The sequence below is a fragment of the Macrotis lagotis genome, chromosome X, assembly GCF_037893015.1.
Source record: "Macrotis lagotis isolate mMagLag1 chromosome X, bilby.v1.9.chrom.fasta, whole genome shotgun sequence".
Taxonomy (NCBI): Eukaryota; Metazoa; Chordata; class Mammalia; order Peramelemorphia; family Peramelidae; genus Macrotis; species Macrotis lagotis.
In genome coordinates, this window is record NC_133666.1 from 102,591,747 (window position 1) to 102,614,489 (window position 22,743).

A 22,743-nucleotide genomic window follows, 5' to 3' on the forward strand; every position below is an offset into this window, starting at 1 on the left:
CAATTTATGATTTAAGAAGATTTCTCAGATTAATGAGAGGAGATTAGCTAACATTTTCAGATTCTCATAGCATTATTTATCAAGAGTGAGATGTTGTAATAAGCTTCATTATTCTTTGTTTCACCTACATCAACTATGACAAACAAAACAATTACCTATTTTACTATATTTTATATGGAGGTGAATTTTTAAGTTCAGAACCCAGCAGCTAAACAAACATGCATCATCTCAAGAAGAAGATAGCAAGGAGCCTAAATGTAATTTCCCTAAGAGACAGCTTTGAATGATAAGGAACTTATAATTTCAGATAAAATAGAGTGAACTTAACTGAATTGAAGAAGAAATGCCCATGAAGGTATCATAAAGCAAGTAACTACCAAAAAGACTGAGCTATCTGTGGGGAAAAGGAAGTGCAAATTAAGTATGTTACAGTTATTTACTATTTTATGTTACTGTCTCTAGCTACTATAAATACTGTTTAAGGCATTCATGTACTCAAAACTGTCACTTTATTTGGAATATGGTTATGTTTATACTAGTTACTTGAAAAAAAATCACAAAGAAAAAACCTAGTATCTATATCATTGAGACTATATCTGTGAGAAAACAATAGTTTACTTCCTTCTGAAAAATCTGAATCATCAAAAATCTAATGAATTACAGTGTTTTACATTTTTTGAGAGGGAGATATTATTAAATAGTGATTGACAATAGAGAGACTCATAATAACACTATTGTCTGTAATACATTATCACTGGAAATTTGGGCATTCAAGGTTACATAAAAGAAATGAGGAAATTTGAGATCAAAATTGATAGGGGGCTACATTTGTGTTAGATGGAAGGAAAAAAGCTGTCCTGTCCAAGGGTTGCTTTGAAATTTCAAAAGAACCAGAGTCAGTTCTCTAGTGCAAAAATAAGATTTTCTCAGGAGGTGTGGAAGGACATGGATAAAAACCACAACTAAGAATATATTTATAATTGTTGTTATATATTTTTGTTGTTTTTAATTCATTTTTGAAAATATCTTGGGTTGATGTCTTGACTTGAACATGAACTGGATTTACGTGAGGGAGAGCAGAAGTCTTTCAGAGTTACCTAGGTCCAGTGAAAGGATAAAAGTTCAGATGACTGGCTATGGCTCAGAATGCAGTGAATGAGCTTGACGTCTTTGATATCCGTTCTAGTACCTGCTTCAGTCACTTCCATAGCCATTGGAACAAATTATTCTCATCCACCCAGTCTTTGGAGATAGACATCTCCTAACTTGCTGACAGGTTTGAGTCCTATCAGACACTCAATCTGGTTTAGTCTATCTGCCAAGATAGTTTTATCAGAGTGTCCACTGCACATGAAATATCTTTTTGGAGTCACAAGTTCTCAGCTGAGTAACTGATTGATGGAGACCAACGCAATTTTTCAAGTCCAAACACAAGAGGTGGTAGCCCACCCCACCCCCCTTAACCCCCATACACAGCTATATATCAGTAGAAATGATAGAAGTAAAGAATCAATGAAAGTATTGCATTCTTCAATATAATCTTTGTTGCATTTGGTATCTATAGGCATGTCTTAGGAAAAAATTTTTCACTATTCTTCATATATGCTAAATATATAATGTATGCTCACATTAATCCCATGGAATCATGGCAGGGTCCTGAGTTTTTATCCTAACCTATGACTTACTATCTGTGTAGTAGTAGTCACATCTTGCACAAATCACTTCCAAAGGTCTCACTTGTAAAATGAAAAGGTTGGACAAGATGACCTGCAAAGGTCCTTCAACCTTTAGATCAGTTTTGTCAAACTCAAATAGAAACTTGACTTTTGCTGTTCAGTTTTGTTGACTTTTGTTGTGGTCATTTCAAATTCTTTGTGACCCCATTTGGGATTTTCTTAATAAAGACACTAAAGAAATGTGTCATTTCCTACTCTAACTCACTTTATAAATGAGAAAACTGAGTTAAACACATTAAGTGATTTGCCCAGCATCATGCAGCTACTAAGAGTCTGAGATTGAATTTGAACTCAGCAAGATGAGTCTTCCTGATTCCAGCTCCTTTACTTTATATACTGTGCCACCTCACTGCCCCTATAAAGTCACAAATTAACATGATCTGTTTTGTGTTATAATTTTAATTTATTTTGTCATTTCCCAATTACATTTTAATATGGTTCAGGCCTGGAGTTTGATACCTTTCCACTTTAGATCTTTAATCCTAGTTATATAGCCTTAAACTCCATTAAATATAAGCAAAAAGGATCAGGGACAAGACTTGTGGTTTCATTGGGATAGGGAACTCTCAGGTAAGGAAACTCTATTAATGCAGCTTGACACTTTTATTTGAAAGACACTAGTCTTATTGAATTTTAACTAGTCTTGGACAGATTAGTTTAATTGGCTTTTTAATGAGTCAAGTCATCTTAGAGATATGCCTATAGCACTGAGGGGTTAAAGAATTTGCCCAGGGTCATGTTCAAGGTGGCCTTGAACCCAGAACTTCTTAGTTTCAAAAGTGACTGACTGCCAATCACCATACTATGTTGTTGCTCAAATATTTATAATAAATAAATAAAATAAAATAAAATAAAATATTTTATTAATCCTGTATTTACAAAAGTTCCCTTAAGGTCTCCACAAGATGATTATTTTAGTATGCCTAGGACTGTGATTTGTATATAATAGGTACTTAATAATCATTCACTGAAAAAATAAAAATGATCAAATTATGAAAATGTTTCTGGATGATATTAGTAGTAATAGTTTATATTAGCAAAGGTTAATAAGCTCTGAATTTTCTTCAAGTGTCATTGATTGGTTCCAGAGAACAAAACTTTAGGTAGAAAAACATTATAGGAAGCTTATTTGCATCTTGAGAAATCTAACATATAAGATGATTAAAAAGTAGGGTTTTCAGCAGGGATGGGAATTCAAGGAATCCTGGAAGGATTTGCATGAACTGATGCAGAACAAGATGAGCAGAACCAGAAAAACACTGTACACCCTAACAGCAACATGGGGGTGATCATCAACCCTGATGGACTTGCTCATTCCATCAGTGCAACAATCAGGGACAATTTTGGCCTGTCTGCAATGGCGAATACCATCTGTATCCAGATAAAGAACCATGGAGTTTGAACAAAGTTCAAGGACTATTCCCTTTAATTTAGGAAAAAAAACTGATATCTTATTGTCTGATCTTGTTATCTCTTATACTTTATGTTTCTTCCTTAAGGATATGATTTCTCTCTCATCACACTCAATTTGGATCAATGTACAACATGGAAACAATGTACAGACTGAGAAATTGCTTTCTGCGGGGTGGGGGGGAAGTGAGATGGGGAAAAATTTTAAAACTCAAAATAAAATCTTTAATTAAAAATGGAAAAAAAGTAAGGTTTTGCTACTGATACTATTGCTCTTGGCAGTCTTAGTAGTATTGGCAGTCATAGTGATATTGATGTTATAAAGGTTTTTTATGTTCTTTTGTTTAGGTGGCACATTAGATAGAGCACTGGCCTTGGAGTCAGGAGGATGGGAGTTCAAATCCAGTCTCAGACATTTGACACATACTAGCTGCATGACCTTGGGCAAGTCACTTAATCCTATTTGCCTCACATCCAGGGCCATCTCCAGTCTTCCTGATTCATATCTGGCTACTAGACCAAGATGGTTCTTGAAGAGAAAGTGAGTTTGGTGACTTAGCAAAGCCTCCCCTCAGTAAAATCCAATTCATGTGCTTGTGATGGCATCATTTCCCTGATATTATGGTCTTCTTCAAAAATGAGGGACAAACATCATCATCATCATCATCATCATCATCATCATGATTTCAATCTTGGAGGGAACTCCATGGAACAGCTTAACTATAATATAGTCTTATACATTTTTGTGTGTGATCAAATGATTTTTATGTGATCAAATATTTGCCTTATATAAGAATTGTGATGATAGGATTTTGTAATTAGTACTAAAAAAAGGACTTGGAGCTAATCTACTCTAACTTCTTGATTTTACTGAGATTAAGAGACTTGTCTAGACTCTCATAAGTAGTAAAGGACAAAGTCATGATTCCAATCCAGCTAATCTGACTCTAATTCCAGTATTCTCCACTATACCATGTTGCCATTCCTACAAATGATTATTATATGAAATGAGGCTATTTGAAAATGCTATGTTTATTTGCTTTCTTAAAGACAGAAAGAGAGAGAGAGAGAGAGAGAGAGAGAGACAGAGACAGAGACAGAGACAGAGACAGAGACAGAGACTTCAAGACCCTTTCCATTATATGTGGCCAAACATTTTGTGTTACCATAAGTATATGAACTACAATCCAAAGCAAAGGTATACTGGAGCTTAGTGGGAGTAGGAGCCCATATTTCCAAAGCTGATCCAAGTCAAGTCAAGAAAAGGAGCTTTGTGCTGGGCATTATGCCAAGGATGAAACATTAGAGCTGACTAGGGATATTTTAGCTTAACCTTGCATCACAGTTGAATTGATAATTAATGAAATTATGAAAGAATTAGGCAAGTCCTTATCAAGACATGACCTGGTTTTATTCTTGTCAAGAAAGACCCCAATGGAGGTAAGAAATAAGGTAGCACACTTTAATAAGGCATAGATGGGTTTGGGACACCTGAAGTATATAGGAGAGCAGCAAAAAAGGTATAGAGGCAGGCAGCATAGGTACAGGGATGAAGGGTGAAGGCAGATAGTCAGGGAAGAGAATAGGGAGGAGGAGAGGCATAAATAATCAATCAAGTAACTATGTATTAGAGTTGGGATCACTATCACCTTGAGATCAGTCTATTAAAATATCAAATAGTCCCAAGAGTTGTCAGTAAAACTTTAAAGTTAGCATTCCACTTCATCTCAAAATTACTAGCACCATTTGGTGATATGCTGATTTTCTGGAACTTAACTTAAGTTTCCATTTATAGGACCAATAAGCTATGACATCAAAATTTAGATGGCTTCCCTTGATTCAGCACATATTAACAAGATGATAATTTTTGGTTAATATAGGATATATTTATAAAATATGCTGCTTTGGTCTTTGGAATGATTTGTATATGACTTTTGGATTCCCAATCTTGAATTCCAACTATTGTTACTTTTTACTATCTACTTAAAAGCTTACTATGCTAACTGGAAGAGAAGGGTGATGGTCAAGGGGGACCACAGCAAGATACAATTTTAATACACAGGTGTGGATCATGTGCCAAAGAGTATAAAACAGTTTTAAGTGGACAATGAAGGGGAGAATTCCTCTAACCCTTAGGAATTCCCTTGTGTACTGCTTATAAATGCCTTATTATTGACTTATCTGTTTTTACCTTCCTGGAATGTATTTTTCTTAATTTTTCCTTAACATTTGCTTCGTATTAGAAATTGTTGACAACCAAGATATCTATCTGCCCTCCAGATATCATTTTAATGGACTTTCTCCCATATCTTTTGGAGTTAGTATATTTAAATATAGTTTGAGATTAGCAAGGTTGGATGATAGATGGATATCAAAGTACATATTTATAAGTGAGTAACTGGATTATAATAGATCTGAAAGTGAATTAAGTGGGCACCATTAAGTGAAATCAAGGCTCTGAAGGTATTTATTTATGAAACCAGAGATTAATGTTAATTGTGTTAATTGTATTTTTATTTATTTTATTAAATATTTCCTTATTACATTTTAATGTGATTCTGGCATGGTCATGGGTCAAATGTGTTTGGCATCTCTGATGTAGACAAATCTAGAAAAATGTATCTACTAGTTAAAAGAATTTCTTCTACAGCATTGCTGACAACTGGGTCATCTAGCCTTTACAACCTGCCTTGACATGGAGTTCACTAATCAATAATGCAAACTATTGCATCTTGAGACAGCTGAAGATATTAGGAAGTTTTCCCTGATTCTAAACTGTAATCTTCCTAACATGTACACATTACATTATGGATACACCATAGTATTTCCCACTGTGGAAATACATTTTTACTTCATCTAGTGATAAGAACAGAATGAAGTCTCAGAATCACAAAGTTGAAGAATATTATTACAAAGTTGATTATATAATCATCATCTGTAAAGAGAGCTTCCTAATTCCATAGCTATTAGTATAACTTTTGTTAAGATGCAACTGGACTTGTTTTTGGGTTGTTTTTTTTTTTTGCTTTTTTTCAAGGCAGTGGGGTTAAGTGACTTGTCCAAAGTCACACAGCTGGATAATTATTAAGTGTCTGAGATCAGATTTGAACTCAAGTCCTCTTGACTCCTGGACAGGTACTCTATCCAGTGCGCCACCAAGCTGCCCTTGAATTTGTAAAATATCCAGATAGCCATCAATTTTATAATGCCTAAAAAAGATTTGTGATTGAATTATCTTTTGTGTGTGTGTGTGTGTGTTCATGTTGATAGATGAATCATTCTTCTCTGACTGACCACAGACACTTGTACTTAATAGAGTCAATAATTAATAATAAATTTTGATTTTCAAATAAAAGTTTTCATCTCATGTCATGTTGTATTTTATAGATCTGTAGGTAGGGAAAAATCAACAGCTATATTTAAAAAAAAAACAACTACAATGGCTGTTCTTCAGGTTTTCATGTAGGCTTACAAACTACTTCACAGGAAAATTTAAGGTGGCAAGTATCCCATGATGTATGTAGTATCATCAACGTTACCACAACCACTCACCACCATCATTCAGATTATGTTTAAATCTTCAAATATATTTGAAAAAAATTTCACATCATTGTGCTCACTGTATATGCTTGCATCTCTTCATTGATAATCCTTTTCCTGGGCTGATATACTTTTGATGTAAGAAAAGAAACCTGAAAGCATTTATGACTTTTATGAATTATGTCAAGACAAATTGTTCTTTACAAATACTAGTTGGTATTTTTTTTTGTGGAAAAAGGCATTATACCCTAGATTATAAAAATTCATATAAATTCATTAAAGGGTTATTTGACATTTTAACTAGTTCACTCTACAAACTCATTTTATCCACCTAATTATATAACTTGTAGAACAATATTTATTTTCCCATCACCCTTGGAGAGAAAAAGCAATACCTGAATGAACTTTTAATATTTGATTTCATACAGTTCTTGGGTTGGTCTTAACCCTAGTACTTCTATGTGATAATGGAATGAAAGGAGATACTCCTAGGAAATTAAACAGTTAACAAAAGATTTACTTTGCTTTATCAGGAGAATTATATTTAATAAGGCCTACAGTCAGGATATCCTGAGTTGAATCAACAAACTGAAACTTTCCTACTCTAAGCTGCCCCTGCTGGTCTATCAGCCAAACATCAGAGATTATGATATGATCTGACATACTTTGGGAATATCAGTTTCAGAGCAATTGGCAGAGGGATGTATTGAAGATGAGAGACTAAGGAAAAGCGATGATAAAAGATTGAAATGGATTGATAGTGAATGAAGGAAATAATGCGATTGAGAGAAATGTTATGGAGGCAGAATTGCCAAGATTTTGTAACTGCATGTGGAGGAGGTGACGGAGAGGGAAGTTTAGGATAGCTGTGGTTACAAATATACAAAATATTGATTGCTTGTCTATATGGGAGTTAGGAAGAAGGGTGAATTGAGAGGCCTTTAGGCAAGTTGTTTGAAGATGCAAATGTGACATTAGTTGAAATTTTAGTTGATGAAGAGTCTAGTACTGGATATGTAGGTTTGAAATTCCTAAGCATAAAAATTGTAATTAAACTCATTGGAACTTAGGAGTCACTGAAATAGAGATAAACACATTCAGGACAGAACCCTGGGATAGATATGCCCACTTTTATAGGTAATTGTTTAATGAAGGGCATTATTGATGATGCAACAATGAGAAAAAATGTTTAGAAATGGAGAATAAGAACCAGGATAAAACATTGTCATAAAAACGCAGAAAATGATATTTAGAAGAGTAGGGATGGTTTATAGTATCAAATATGGTAAGGTCATATGAGATTAGGCATAAAAGTTCATTGAATTTGGCAGTTATGAAATTTTTGATGAGTTGGATGAGAGTTTTTTATAGTCTAATGAGGATAGAGCTCAGGATGCAAAAGGATAAGAAGTGTCAGATTAGGAAATATTAGTATTAAGTGTATATATCTTCTTTATGACTTTTCATTCTGCGTCATTATTGTTCACTTCTTGATAAATTCTCAGCCTCATGAATTGTGGGTATTCTTCTCATTTTTTCAGTGTCTCAAAAGTATAGCTGTATCATTCAGGAAGCCCATCTATTCTCCCTTATTTTTTCCTTTACATGACTATTCATTTTCTTCTTTTTTTGATCATGTAGCTTTGGTGCTAGTCTTTGCATTCACTCATTAATAACATGATTGCAACCTGCTCATGTCCACTCTGTCTTTCCAATTTCTTTTGAAATGTTTTTTAATTTTAGATTTTTTTTTGATCATTGTATTCCATGAATCTTTTAACTAAATACTGAAGCTAAAAATGAACTTCCTCTTCTAGTCTGCTTAATATGTATCTTTCAACCACTTTGCTTTTTGTTGTTTTGTTGTTGTGGTTTTTTTGTTTTGTTTTGCAATGCAATGGGATTAAGTGGTTTGCCCAAGGCCATACAACTAGGTAATTATTAAGTGTCTGAGGCCGGATTTGAACTCAGGTACTCCTGACTCCAGGACCAGTGCTCTATAGCTTTGCTTTTTCAATGTGCTGATTACTTCAAATATTTCCACATTATTTTGGATTTAAAATATTATTTACTTATTTCACAGATCTTTTGTGAATGTTAAACACCTTTGGAAAGGTTCCTATTTTAAACCTGAATTGATGACAGTACTCCACCATTGTATGTGTTCATAACTGCCATGGAGTCTAATGTAATTTTGATAGATCAATGAGAGATAACTTCACTTAGGAAAGTTTTTAAGGATGAAATGACAAATGCATTATTAAAAAAAATCAATAACCAGTAAATGCAGGGACATTATTTATTACCTATAGATCTCAACCAACTATATGGCCCTGAATACTATAGTGTATTTTATTTAGAATTATCTTGATGGTCTCCAGAACATTTTCATGAAAGTTCAATACAAATGAAAACTCAACATATATGTTAGCAGATAAATTCTCAGTCACTGTGATCTTTGGGATATTTGATAGTGGAAAAAAATGCCATTAATGTTCCTATTCATTGTTACCTCTCTCCTGACTCTATATCTTCTGCTATAATCTCATGTATTCAAGAGGAGTATCAAATGTTGATTTCTGAGAGAGATCAAGAAAGATGAGGAAAGGAGGGAAAGCCACCAGAGCTGAAAGTTTAGAGAAGGTAATTTTGAAGGGATCAGTTTTAGTTGAGTGAAAAAAAAAGGAATGAAAGAAGGAAGTGAATTAACATTTTATTAATAACCCCTATTTCACAAGATTATTGAAAAAGTTCAAAAGGGTTTATGTATATAAAGTGTTTTGTAAACTTTAAGGGCTATATAAATTCTAAAAAGTATAATTTTATTAGAGATAGCTAGGTAGATAGAACACTAAATCTGCAGTCAAGAACACTTGAATTTAAATGTGGTCTCAGACACAAACTAGTTGTGTGATGCTGGGCAAGTCACTTCTACCTATTTCAGTTTCCTCAAATGTAAAATGGGGATATTGGTAGCATTTATCCCCTATGTTTGTTTTGAAGATAAAATGACATTCTTTACAGTGTACTTAGCACAGTTCATAGTAGTATAGTAGACACAATAAATTCTTCTTAATAAATTTCTTCCCCTTTCCTAACTGCCCACTATGTGCCAGGGATGTTTCTAATAACTTTATAAATTGTTAGATTATTATCCCAATTTGACAGCTGACGAAACTAGAGTTCAAGTGACTTGGGACCAGGGTTGCACAGCTAGTAAGTGATGCAGTATTTGAATTCACACAAGAAATGCCACATTGAACTTTCTGACTCCAGGTCCAGCACTTTATCCTCTGTGCCAACTTTCTATGCTCAGAAAGAATATTGAGATAGTTTGAGAAGTGAGTAAAAGGAGAGGAAGTAGAGACAAAGAAAGGTCCCAACTAAACATGTCATAGATCTTCAAGAAATGGAACAGACCCTACAAGCCATCCACTCCAAGATATTTAATATATAGATATTATAACTGAAGACCTGAGAACTTAATATTGAGTGACATGTCCAGTATCACCCAGGTATTCATCAACTGATATAAGATCCATTCACCTGTGACTCCAAGAAACTGTAGCCTGGAACACCTGGTCAACCATCTCAGCAGACAGGCTAAATCAGGTTGAGGATAACTAACAGGTTAAAACCTGTTGGTGAGTTGGGAGTTGGGGTGTCTACCCCAAGCATATGAAGCATATGAAGACTTTCCTCTGCAGAATGGCAGGATGAAAACAGTTTGTTCCAAAGGCTATACAAGTGACTGAAGAAGACTCTATAAAGCACTTACAGCTAGTTTAGATATCAAGATGTCAAGATCATTCACTGCACTCAGGTCATTGCTAGCTTCCTTGACTTTTGTCCTGCTATGAGGCTGACACCTTTGGGCAATTCTAGCTCACGTAAATTAATTTATGTTCAAGTCAAGACATTGTCATAGGATGTCAATGAAAAAGAAGGATAAACAACAATAAAAAGTAACCTAACACAATAGCACTCTCTTTCTCTACTTTGGACTTTAAAAAGTTAGACCAAAGGTCAAAAGACCAGACCTCATCAAATGTTTTGAAGGTAGACTTAGTAGATTAATGTGCAATAACAATGCTATTCCTTTTACAAACAAGTTCTGCCCTTTAAGAAGGTCAGTCTTCACTCACAAGTACTTCCCTTCTTCCAGTAATAGCTGCTATTGCATTGTGTCAGAAGCACATGGTAGAGATGGAACAGGAGTGTAGCTTATGGAAAAATGGTCCAGTCTTTTATATAAAATATATGAGTTTTTGAATATGTACACTGTGATCATTAATTCTAACTCTCCATCCTGAGAATGGTAATATATTGGGATATGCTAACTTTGGAAGCCATCTCAGGTTTGAAAGTTCTCAAGATTGAGAATTTAGAAATCAAACTTTCTAAAGAGGGAACATTTTCTGATGAAACATGACCCTTGTAAAATGATTTAGTAATGGAATCTCCCTAATGAGTCTTTTATCCAATAGTTCCCCTAAAAAACAACTTTCAAATGAAGGATTAACAAGCAAAAATTCATGTAGTTTACTTATGGTAATGATTTTTTAAAAAACACATTTTTTTTTAGGTTCACATGAACCCCTGTGGATTTCACTTGGCATACCTATTTTGGGAGTAATATAGATTAAAAAAGAATGTCATTTGTTGAATTTGCATAATAATTACAATCTTATATAAATGGGTTGAGGAACTAAAATTTATTTTTGCAAACTATTATAAATGTGTAAATCACTATCACATCCTTTCATTAATTTAAAAATAATTTTCATGAACTGAAAAAAATTAATTAGCAAAATCATAAACCTTATTCAGTATAATATCTAATGCAATTTTGCAGAGTTTTAAGACAGCTAGGCTTGTACTTATGATTGCCTATCTTATCTGAGAACACTGTGTTCTCAATTATTTTTTATGATAACTGTTTCACAAGCTATCTCCCTGGTACATAGATAATTTGGTCTATTGTCTTATCATTCAAGTTTGATGAATTATTTAAGAGTTATTCAAAATAGTTTCGCAGTCATTTTAAGATAATTGTATTCCCAAGAAAAGTAGTCTTTAAAACATACCTTTGCAGTAGTACAAACATTCAAAGATACTTGCTTGGAGCCAATGAATTTGTAAATGAAAGTGATCTTTGCATTCTTTATCTCCATTTAATGAAAGTAATGGCATTATTTTTCATTTGCAGTTCAGAATATTTTCATAAAGTATAATTGTTTTGTTGAGAGTGAATGTAGAGGTACAAAGACTGCAATCCACACTCTACAAGGAGTAGTTGACACTACTGGGTCTGTTTGGAGAAAAACAAGTATGGGGGTAGGACATTATAGATGTCTTAATGAATAAGAAAGGCAGTCAGTCAAAGAGAAAATGTATTTTACTTACTTTACTTGTCTACCAAAATGAGAGTTAGAATCAATGAACTGAAGAACTAGAATCAATGAACATTATTCTCTAATTTCCAAGGCTGCTAAAGAAGGCAGTGGTTATTTATAAATCTGTGATGATAAAGAGAACAGAATCAGTCCTCCCTTGGTGGGACATTCTTGAGGGTAGCAATACTCTCAATCAATCAAGAAATAATTTTTTAAGCATTTAGAATTTGTCAAGTTCAGTACTCAGCACAAAGCAGAAGTCATAACCTCAAGATTTCTTTATGATGAAGATAGTATGTAGAGAAATATGTACATGCAAATTAGATAGCAAGTATATGGAATTTAGGTTCAGAAGGGAAAATATAAGCAATGTGGGGAGCCAGTAAAGGCATCTTAAACAAGTTGGAGTTCAAGCTGAGTCTTTTTTCTTTTTTTTTAAATTTTATTAATTTAAGGCAATGGGGCTCAGGGTCACACAGCTGGGTAATTATTAGGTGTTGAGACCTGATCTGAACTCAGATATTCCTGACTCCAGGGCTGGTGCTCTATCCACTGTGTCACCTAGCTGCACCTAAATAGAGCATTTACAAAGTAAATAAATACATGTGTTTATAAATTTAAATATAAAAGTAGCTCAAACACAATGTTTAACAGAATCACTTAAAAATGGGTCACACTAACTGAAGTAAGGCAGGGGAAGATGACAATACTTCTAATTCCCAGATACTTTTCTCAGTATTTCAGGTACCTGAGCAAATGTCAACAAAATAAAACAAAACAAATCAACAGCAATACCAACAACCAAAAAACCCTGATCTTTTATCTTGATGATTACTCCTTTAATTTTCATTTCTCCATCCTGCTCAGAGGAATAAGTTTTATTACAGGAACTTCTAATGTCTTTTCTGATAATTTCATGTTATTGAATAGGCGGCTGATGAATACCTATCACCTTATTCCTCTTTATATATTATCTTCCTTCTTACTCTTGAGAGCTTTTCAAAAACTCAATAAAAGCAGGAAACTCCATTACATTTAGTTTGATTTCACTTTAGGTTCCTTTCTTCCTTAACTCAGTAAAAATACAGCTGCATCATCTTTACTGAATTCTGCTCTTTCACAAGGCTGCCTGTCCAAAACTTTTCAGTGGAACTGTTATACTGTTCAAGAAAAATCACTTTGGCAGCCATATAGAAGATAGACTTCAGTAGAGAGAGAGAGAGTGAGTTAGGTAAATTGTCATAGAGACTCATACATAAACTAAAGATAGTGATGATTAAGATGAAGATAAATTCAATAGCTAAATATTCAAAAAACTTTGTTTATGAGAAATATTATGGTATATAGTACAATTCAGAGCTTCAAGTTAGAAACACCTTGATTCAAATCCAGGCTCTAATACTTACTAGCTGCCTTATTACAAACAAATGACTACCTTTCTCTTATACTTAGAAGACTGTTGTTGTTGTTGTTGATGATGATGATGATGATGATGTCCTTCACCCTTGAAGAAACTATGACATCAGGAAGGTGAAGCCATGACAAGCACATAATTGGATTTGAGTGAGAAGGATGCTGTGCTAAGTCTCACTTTCTCCTCCAGAGCCGTCTGGATCCAGTGGTCAGATATAAATCAGGACAATTGGAGATGGCCTTGGACATGAGGCAGTCAGAATTAAGTGACTTACCCAAGTTTACACAGCTAAGTCTAAGGTTGAATTTGAACTCCTGTCTTGTCTCCTAGGCCAGTGTAGTCCAGATGCCCAATTGAAGACTATTGCAGCATTCCAGGCAAGGACCTCAACTACAGTAAGAGTTATATGAGTAGAAAAAAGGTATATATATGCAAGAAGAGTTGGAGTTTTTTTAAGAAAGGTTTTGTTTATTTTGAGTTTTACAATTTTTCCCCAAATTTGGCTTCCCTCCCCCTAACTCCCCACAGAAGGCAGTTTGTTAGTCTGTATGTATTGATCTAATTTGAATGTGGTGAGAGAGAATTCATATCCTTAAGGAAGAAACATATATTATGAGATATAACAGAATTACATAATAAGATAACTTTTTTTTCAATTAAAGGTCTTTGTTCAAACTCCACAATTCTTCCTCAGGATACAGATGGCATTCTCCATCACAGATATTCCAAAATTGTGCCTGATTGTTGCCCTGTTGGTATGATTAAGTCCATTAAGTTGATCATCACTCCCATGTTGCTGTTAGGGTGTACAATGTTCTGGATCTGCTCATCTCACTCAGCATCAGTTCATGCAAATCCTTAAATTCCCATCCTTCCTGGGTTCTATTGGAGCTTTTTTTTTATTAATTTTTTTTTATTTTTCCAGTTACTTATTGTAGTTGTTTTTCAACATTCATCGATTTGCAGCAAATAGTCTGGTAAAAGTTATAATATGCAATTGTGTTCAATACATTTACATATTAGTCATTTTGTGAAAGTGGAATTAGGACTAAGAGAAAAGAAAGAAAACCATGAGATAGGAAGGAAAAGTATAATAGAAGTGGTAGGGCAATGAACATAGGACACATTAGATTCTGTGGATTTTTGTTTTGTTTGTTTTTTCCTTTGTATGTAGATGGCATTAGCCAGAACAGGTCTCCCAAGGTTGTCCTATATCTCTGAACTGCTGAGAGGAACTCCATCCATCAAAGCTAATCAATTCATAATGGTGTTATTAATGCTATTAATATGTACAAAATTGGTTCTTTCCCCTAAAAGTTTCTCTAAAGTCTCTTGATTTCTTATAGAATAATATGCATTAATCCATAACAGTAACATACAATAACTTGTTCAACCATTCCCCAATTAATGAACATCTCCTCAAATTTCCAATTCTTTGCCACTAGAAAAAGTGCTGCTACAAATACTTTTGATCATATGGGACTTTTCTCTAATAAATTTATTGAAAAGGGGGAGAGTGAGAAAAAATAAAGAGTAGGAGATGACATCAAGATTGCAAATCTGGGTAGGTGGGAGCGTGGTGCCTATATTTAGGTATTGACTTTGAGATAGCTATAGTATATCCAGTGTATCTATATATCTATATAGCTATATCTATCTATCTATCTATCTATCTGTCTATCTATCTATCTATCTATATATTTATGTATATATATACACACACACACACACAACTTTGGGAGATGAGGAGGGAAAGTAGAACTGAAGAGTTAGATTTGGGAATTAACTGCATAAAGACAATAATTAAATCTATAGGAGTAAATGAGCTGAATCAATAAAAGAACTAGAGAAAAAAGTGAAAAAGACTAAGAATATTCTTAGAGACATCCAGCCTTAGGGAGAGTGAAATGAATCAATGAAAATCTAACAAAGGTAAGAAGAAATCCAAGAGAGAGAGAGAGAGAGAGAGAGAGAGAGAGAGAGAGAGAGAGACAGAGACAGAGAGAGAGAGAGAGCACAGAGTTAGGAAACACAGAGTGGAGAGAATATCTAACAAGAGAAGGGAGTAAATAGTCAAATGATAGATCAAGGAAGGTGAAGATTGAGAAAAGACCATTATGTTGTGCAATTAGGTTTTGCAAACTTTGGAGAATAGCCTCAATAGAATGATGAGGTTAGCAGACAGATAACAGAGTTTCAAAGAAAGTTAAAGTAGAGGAAATGGAGACATCAAGGAAAGGAAGATTTTTCAAAGATATGTTTTCAAGGATGGGGTAGGTATAGTAGAATGACAGCAAGAGGATATGGAAAAATAGGGAGGTATTGTTTTTATTGTCAAGTTTTGTTTTAGCATATAGGAGAATTTATCAAAATATACTATATCCTTATATGATAGCTAGAGAATTTATTGTCCATTCATAATATTAGAGATATAGAACTCATGTATCAACTTAAAAAACAATCAGATTATACCTTCCCATGCTACTACTAAATGTTCTTTCATTGTCACTTACCTTAGGTTAATACTTGTCCCAAGTCTATACATATCTGTCCTCCCCTTCCATTATGCCCTTTGGAGAACCTATAGTTTTGTTAATCCATTTCTTTTTATCCTAGATTCTTTTCTCTTATGTATGTTTTGTCTTCTAGAAATCACTGAGAACTTGATCTTTTCCCATGCCTTAAAATATTGTAATCTTGACAGTTCCATTCTGTATCAGATGTACATTCTCTCATAGACATTTTATTTCTCAGTTATATTCATCTCCATTGCCCTTTCACTATAAAATCCAGGTTTATTACTTGATCCAAACTCCAGAAGAACTTCTCAGTTGATAACGAGAGGTATGCCTTCCTTTTTCAAAGCATTTACTATAAGACTTAGGCATCCTTCCTTACCTATTGTTTATATATTTGGTGATCTCAATATGCACAGAGATGTACCCTCAAACCTTAGCTTCCCAGCTCATTGACCTCTTCATCTCCCGTTCTTTAAGTTTACTTCACCTCAGCTATACTTGGGGATGGTCTTGACCTCACCATCAGCCATCAGTGTTCTCTTTTAATGAGTAATATGTCTGATTGACATACTATCCTCTTCTGTCATCTTTCCTTGTCCTTCATTTTTCTAAAATTATGGCTTCATCCTTATCATGACTTTGAATTCTTCCTTATAAGAATATACTCCTGGGGCAGTTAGGTGGTGCAGTGGATAGAACACAGGCCCTGGAGTCAGGAGTACCTGAGTTCAAATCTGGTCTCAGACACTTAATAATTACCTAGCTGTGTGGCCTTGGGCAAGGCACTTAACCCCATTACCTTGCAAAAAAAGCCTAAAAAAAAACGAAAGAAAGAATATACTCCTAGGCTATCATACCTCCTCTGTCCCCCTTTCCCTCTTCCATTATTATCAGCAATTCACTGTTTTTCATGTTGTCTTGTCTTATTGTCTGATCATCATTTCCCAACTCATTCATTTCCCAACATCAGTCCATGTTTTTCTCTCAGAAATTATTTGTCATTGAACTGTGCTAGAGAAGTCATACTTATATTTTGACTAAATTATGCTATTTAATATCAATCCTAAATTCACTGCTGTAAAACAATCCTTTCACCCTTCCTTAATTGATTATATTGTACTGCTAAAAATTGTTACTTTAAACTTTTTTCTGCTTTCCTTAAATGTACCATACAATCTTCTCCCTTTTTCTACTCAGCATGAGATGATATTTATAAAATAGAGTATGTGCCATATGCTCCTTCTTCTCTGCACCATATCCCAAAATACTTTAATATCATCATTCAGTTCCTTCTCCTTTGTTTCAGTTTCTTATGAAAAGTAAGTCTTCTGTTCACAGAGTTTAACCCTTCAGTTTGTGCCCCTGATTCCCTTCCCTCCCCTGATAACTGCTATTTTTTGTTTCTATCTCTGTGAGCCTGTTTTTCATTCTTCTGTCTCTCTCCCCTTCTTTCTCTGTGTCTGTCTCTCTAATAGTGTGTGTGGGAAGAAAGGATGGAATCTATGACCATGTTCAGTTACCTCTTCCTAAGAATAGCTAATAGTGATGGTGATCACTGTTTTTTGTATTATAATAATTTTTAAAATAACTTTTTATTCTCATTGAGCATTGGCTAATTTGATGTTTTAGTTTAGTTCTTATAATCCTCTCCCTCTCCCCATTACAAGCTCTCTGGACCTTTCCGTTTACTGGTGAATATATCTGAGCAAAGCTTAGCAGAAGCAGAAGCAGGGCTGCTTCAGGAATCTCATATTATGGAGCTGCAGCATTCTCCTAACTGGGTACCTGACCTTAGTACTCTGGTACTCTTATTGGGGTTGAGGACACACAAATAGTTTTGCAGCCCATGGCTACTTGGGGTCAGTTCTGCCTATGGGAATCATTATTCAGAATTTGGAAAGCATGGGTGGAAATAAAACAAAAATTTATTAAAAAGGAAGTTGAGAGAGAGAGAGAGAGAGAGAGAGAGAGAGAGAGAAAGAACAGCCAAGTAGTGCTGGTTGGGCCATGGTCAGAGAAGACTACTGCCAGCCCTGAACCAGAATCCAATCCACGTTTTTATGTCTTGCCTCTCATCCAGAGGGCAAAAGGTGAACTCCCTTCCCCTGTACTGGACCTAGAATTAGGTAGAGGGTAAAGCCCAAGGAGATCATGATACAGATATTACATTAAATAATGAATCAATTAATACATTAAGAATTGGGGGGTGGGGTCTCCACCCCAAGCCACTTTTTAAGATTAGAAATGTTTCTGTTACAATTCTGATTTTCTGCTTCTAGTCAATTTACATCTCAAGAGTGGGTGGTAGTCAAAAACATCTCCACCCAAGTTCTGCATTCACAATTCTCTTCATCTTTCCCCTGCATCAGTCTTATTTAAGTTTCAGTTACTTTTCCCTGAGTTTGATACAATTGTAGATGCAAAGATCTTGCCCTATTTTCTCCCTTGACTCTCTTTCTTTCTTTCTCATGCATACTACTTAGAGAGCAAAGCCAGTAAATTGCTCAGATAGTACATATCTCAAGGGAAAGGGCTTGCTTGTTCAGCAAACTCAAAAATATGTTTACTTTCTAGGGAGGATTACAAGTCCTAGGGAAAAGGGACTACAGAGGATTATTAAAAATTAGTCTGGATAGCACCACCATGTTCAGTTGACTTCTTGGGAGAGCTGATGAATTATTCTAGTAATTAGAGACTTTATTAGTAGATAAGCATTCCTATTTGGAAAGAAATCAAAATGGACAAAGGTTTTCATGCTAACTGGAACTATTTCTATCCCTAAGCAATTTTCTCTTATGTTTGATAGTAATCATGAAGAAGCTAAAATTTCCCAGGAATCTTTTTACAAAGGTCATTAAATTCTTTTGATTTACATAAACAGAATAATAATATGACTGCTGGTATACTCTTGGAGAAAAGTGACCCTGTTAACCATACCTTTTAAGGATCCCCCTTTCAGTCTAATTGAAAATGATAGATAACCTCTATTAATTGGATTAAAAAAGAAGGCATTTCCATTTTGTTCCCCCCAAAATAAAAACTAAATATTAGTTTCAGTGAATTCAGATATTTGAATTATCTTCTGTTTGAGGAGAATAAATTATGTTTTTGATAAAAGTGGCAACAAAAACTTCAGGACAGGACACTATGATAACATTTTCTCTTAATATTTTATAATATAATTGAAATTTTGGTGGCTTTATTTTCACATGTGTTTTGTATATTTACTTATAGATTTTCATGAATCAGAAATGCTTTTGTGGTTTCTATGTAGTAGAAAACAGACAATTTGCATTTGCTTCTTATACTGGCCTCTGAGGACTTTTCTTTGGAGTTAAAGATTCTTTAACTTTGAGGAAATCAATCATTAATTCTACTATAAATACACTAGAGAATTTTCCTAGAATCTATCAGTGAAAAACTGAGTCTAAAAGATAAAAATTACCCTTTTGTGGTCAGTCCTCCTCCAGGTCTTTTCTTGAACATTGGTCCCCCACATTCTTAGAATGATGGTTTTATATATTGGTTTGATCAAATGTGAAAAATATATCCTTTTTTTTATTGGTCTAATCAATAAATCACCACTACTCTTCATTTGGTCATCATTAAAAGATGACTATTATCTATCCAGAAATTACCCTGAAACTTTCACACCAGCTCCCAAAATAGGTAGATGGAAGTGCATGATAGCTGACTACAAATATTTTAAAGCCTTTCATATGCAAAAGGGATTATATTTTTCTGTATAGTCACTGAAGGAAAAAATAGGACCAATGGATGTAAATTGCAGGAAAGTAATAGGTAAATGGAAGAAGATTTCTCAATAATTGAAATTAACTCTGAAATGTGATCAGACAGAATTTGATTGACTCCTCTTCAGGTTTGTTATAGTTGTAGGAGATATTCCTCCTAGAACTATGCAAATGACCTTCCAATTCTATGTGTTCCTGTCAATTCAGGAATTCTTTTTGTGGACTGAGGGTAGATGAGCTTGATCTTAAACTATAGTCTTCCAGGCTATTTTCTACTCTTTCTGTAGACTTTATTCCTAGATTTTCCATCAATTATGCCTTCAAGTGACCTGATCTACTTATGCTATGCTTGAGAGGAAATGATTTTGTCTGCCTCCTTAAAGTCTCTGAATGTCTTATTTAGCCAGATAGCTAAAATTAGCTAAGTTTAAGCTAATGTCTTTTTTTTAAATCCCTATACTAAACAGTAGGTTCTAAAAAAGTTGAAAAGACTATGTATATAAAACTAAGGATAGACTGAATTTTTGTTTTCTGAGAATCAGTCAATTAAAATTTGGAGAGATTTGTGCCAATATTGACTAAAGGGTAAAGAATCTTTTTGGCCAAGAAACTTTTGACAGCTCTTTAACGTAGTTTGTGTTGGTTAAGGAGTATCTGCATTGAAAAAATTTATCCTAGATGTATTGTAATGTAAATATCTTAGTTCTTTATTAAATGCTCAGTAGGTGTTAGCTGATTAATGAGAGAGTAATAAAACCCACTTATTTAATATTTTAAAGTTTATAAAATCTTTCACTTAAAACAACCAAGTGAGTTTGTAGTTCTTCTTCCTTGTAATATTTTTTAAAATTAAAATAAGGCCCTAATTACTTCTTTCAGCATTCTCAGCCTCACTTTATTCATTTCACTTCAATAGACACTGAATATTTACTTTGTGCTCTATAGAATGGATTTTATTGAAATATATGTGTTGGTATTTAGTATGAGTTCAGATGAAGAGCACCAAGGGGAAAAAAGTGCTGTCAAGTCATTATCTTGACATTTTGTTGACAGTTATCAGAGCAATTTAAACTTCATTGAGAAACCATAAAACAATTACCAGACCATTAGCATTTTTCAAAGGAGATTTTAGAATATTTCTCATAGAATTGCTAAGACAGGCATAAGACAGAATCCTGACTCTGCATATGGTGTTATCTTGCACTAAGTTAAAATGGTAACATCAAATTGGGGAGTACAAGGGCTACCTAAGACACAAGAGAATGATGTTTAGACTATGTCTCTTAAATCTATGACCTTCTAGAATCTGAAATCAAAGGAGTGCTACTATAGTTCTGCATAACTGAGGCAAAACCAGTCAGCTAATATTTATTAAATTCCTCTCATACGCTAGCTACTGTGATAAGCATTAAGCACTCAAAACAAGCATATGAGTGTGTATTCTCATTTAAATATATATTATATATATAATATATTAAATCTTTTTAATAACTATATTTGGGAGTTTTCTTTGCAGAAATACTGGTATTATTTGCTACTTCCTGCCCCAGTTCATTTTATAGATGAGGAAATTGAGATTAAACAGGGTTAAGTGACTTGCCCAGGGTCACACAGCTCGTAAGTGACTGTTCTGCATTTGAACACAGGAAGATGAGGCTTCCTCACTCCAGGACCAGCACTCTATCCAATCTACCACTGTTGATATCTATTTTTCTACCTTTTTGTCTGTCTCTCTCTCTTTCTCTCTTTCTCTCTTTCTTCCTTCCTTCCTTCCTTTCTTTCTTTCTTTCTTTCTTTCTTTCTTTCTTTCTTTCTTTCTTTCTTTCTTTCTTTCTTTCTTTCTTTCATCTCTCTCTGTTTTTCTACCTCTCTCCATGCTGCAAAAGGACTCACAAATCAAATGGAAAGACAGCATGCAAACACTATATATATAAACAAAATGAATTTGGAGCCATCTGATGGCATATGGAGATTAAGGAGAATATGGACTTCCAGCCAAGAGAGAATACAGGTACTGTGCTAAGGTCTCCTGTTTTCCCCTCAAAAAATAACATGAAAGAAACCTAACAGAAATTCGATTGACAAAACCCAGAAAGAGAAGCTAGGAGAAGAACACCTATCAAAAGGTCTGTCTCAAGGGACCATAGGTGTACCAGGAATGCAGTGCTGTTTGGAGAGCCAGCACAGGGGCAATGGTGGGGTACAGCCAAAGGATCAGTCTTAGCTACAGAGAATTTAGTGAGTGGCGGGTCTGAGGAATTAACCACAGAATATTTGGCTGGGAGAGTGGAAGTCTGGTGAGTCCCAAGCAGACTGGAGGGCAAGTTCCAGCACAGAGTTGCAGGGCTGGACATTGACCTTCTGAGCTCAGGGGCCCTTAGCTCTATACCTTTAGCGGAGCCCTCTTCCCAGAAAAAACAGTAACTGCCCCTCTGCCCCCTCAAGCTCAGGTATGGGCAGCAGAGCTACTTCAGCTGAAAGGGAGATTAACTACCTCACTCAGGACCCAGCCTACATTGGTCAAGGACAATTTAGAACCTGCTGCAGGCCCTTACTCCCTCTTGACCTAGGGAGGGGGCCTCAAACACTGCAGAGAAAGCAACCAGTACCCCCTTCTGGCTGGCTCACTTGGAATTACTAAGCCAAGTGAACAAAGTTTATAGGGTTTTCAAAAGCAAACCTCTGAGAACCAGCCCCTCCTCCAACACAAGATCCCAGGAAAATGAAGAAAGGCCAGTAGAAAGGGGAGCCCCATTGAGAAAAACAGATACTAACTCAGAGATATCTAAAACTTCCAAGGAGAATATGAATTGGTCTCCATCCCAAAAAGATTCCCATTGAAGAAATCAGGATGGAGTTTAAAAATGAATTGGAAAAATTGGGAAAAGAAACTCAAGAGAAAATTAACACATTGCAAGAGAAAATTAACATCTCACAATAAGAAAACAAATCCTTGGAAAATATAATTGGACAAAA

The 22,743-nt window shown here is 34.7% G+C and overlaps 1 long non-coding RNA gene across 2 annotated transcripts in view; it reads left to right on the top strand.

Annotated features, from left to right (window-relative positions):
- LOC141501418 (uncharacterized) overlaps window positions 1–22,743 on the top strand; it is a 488,282-nt gene that overhangs the window by 365,473 nt on the left and 100,066 nt on the right. The gene's annotated exons all lie outside the window — the stretch shown is intronic.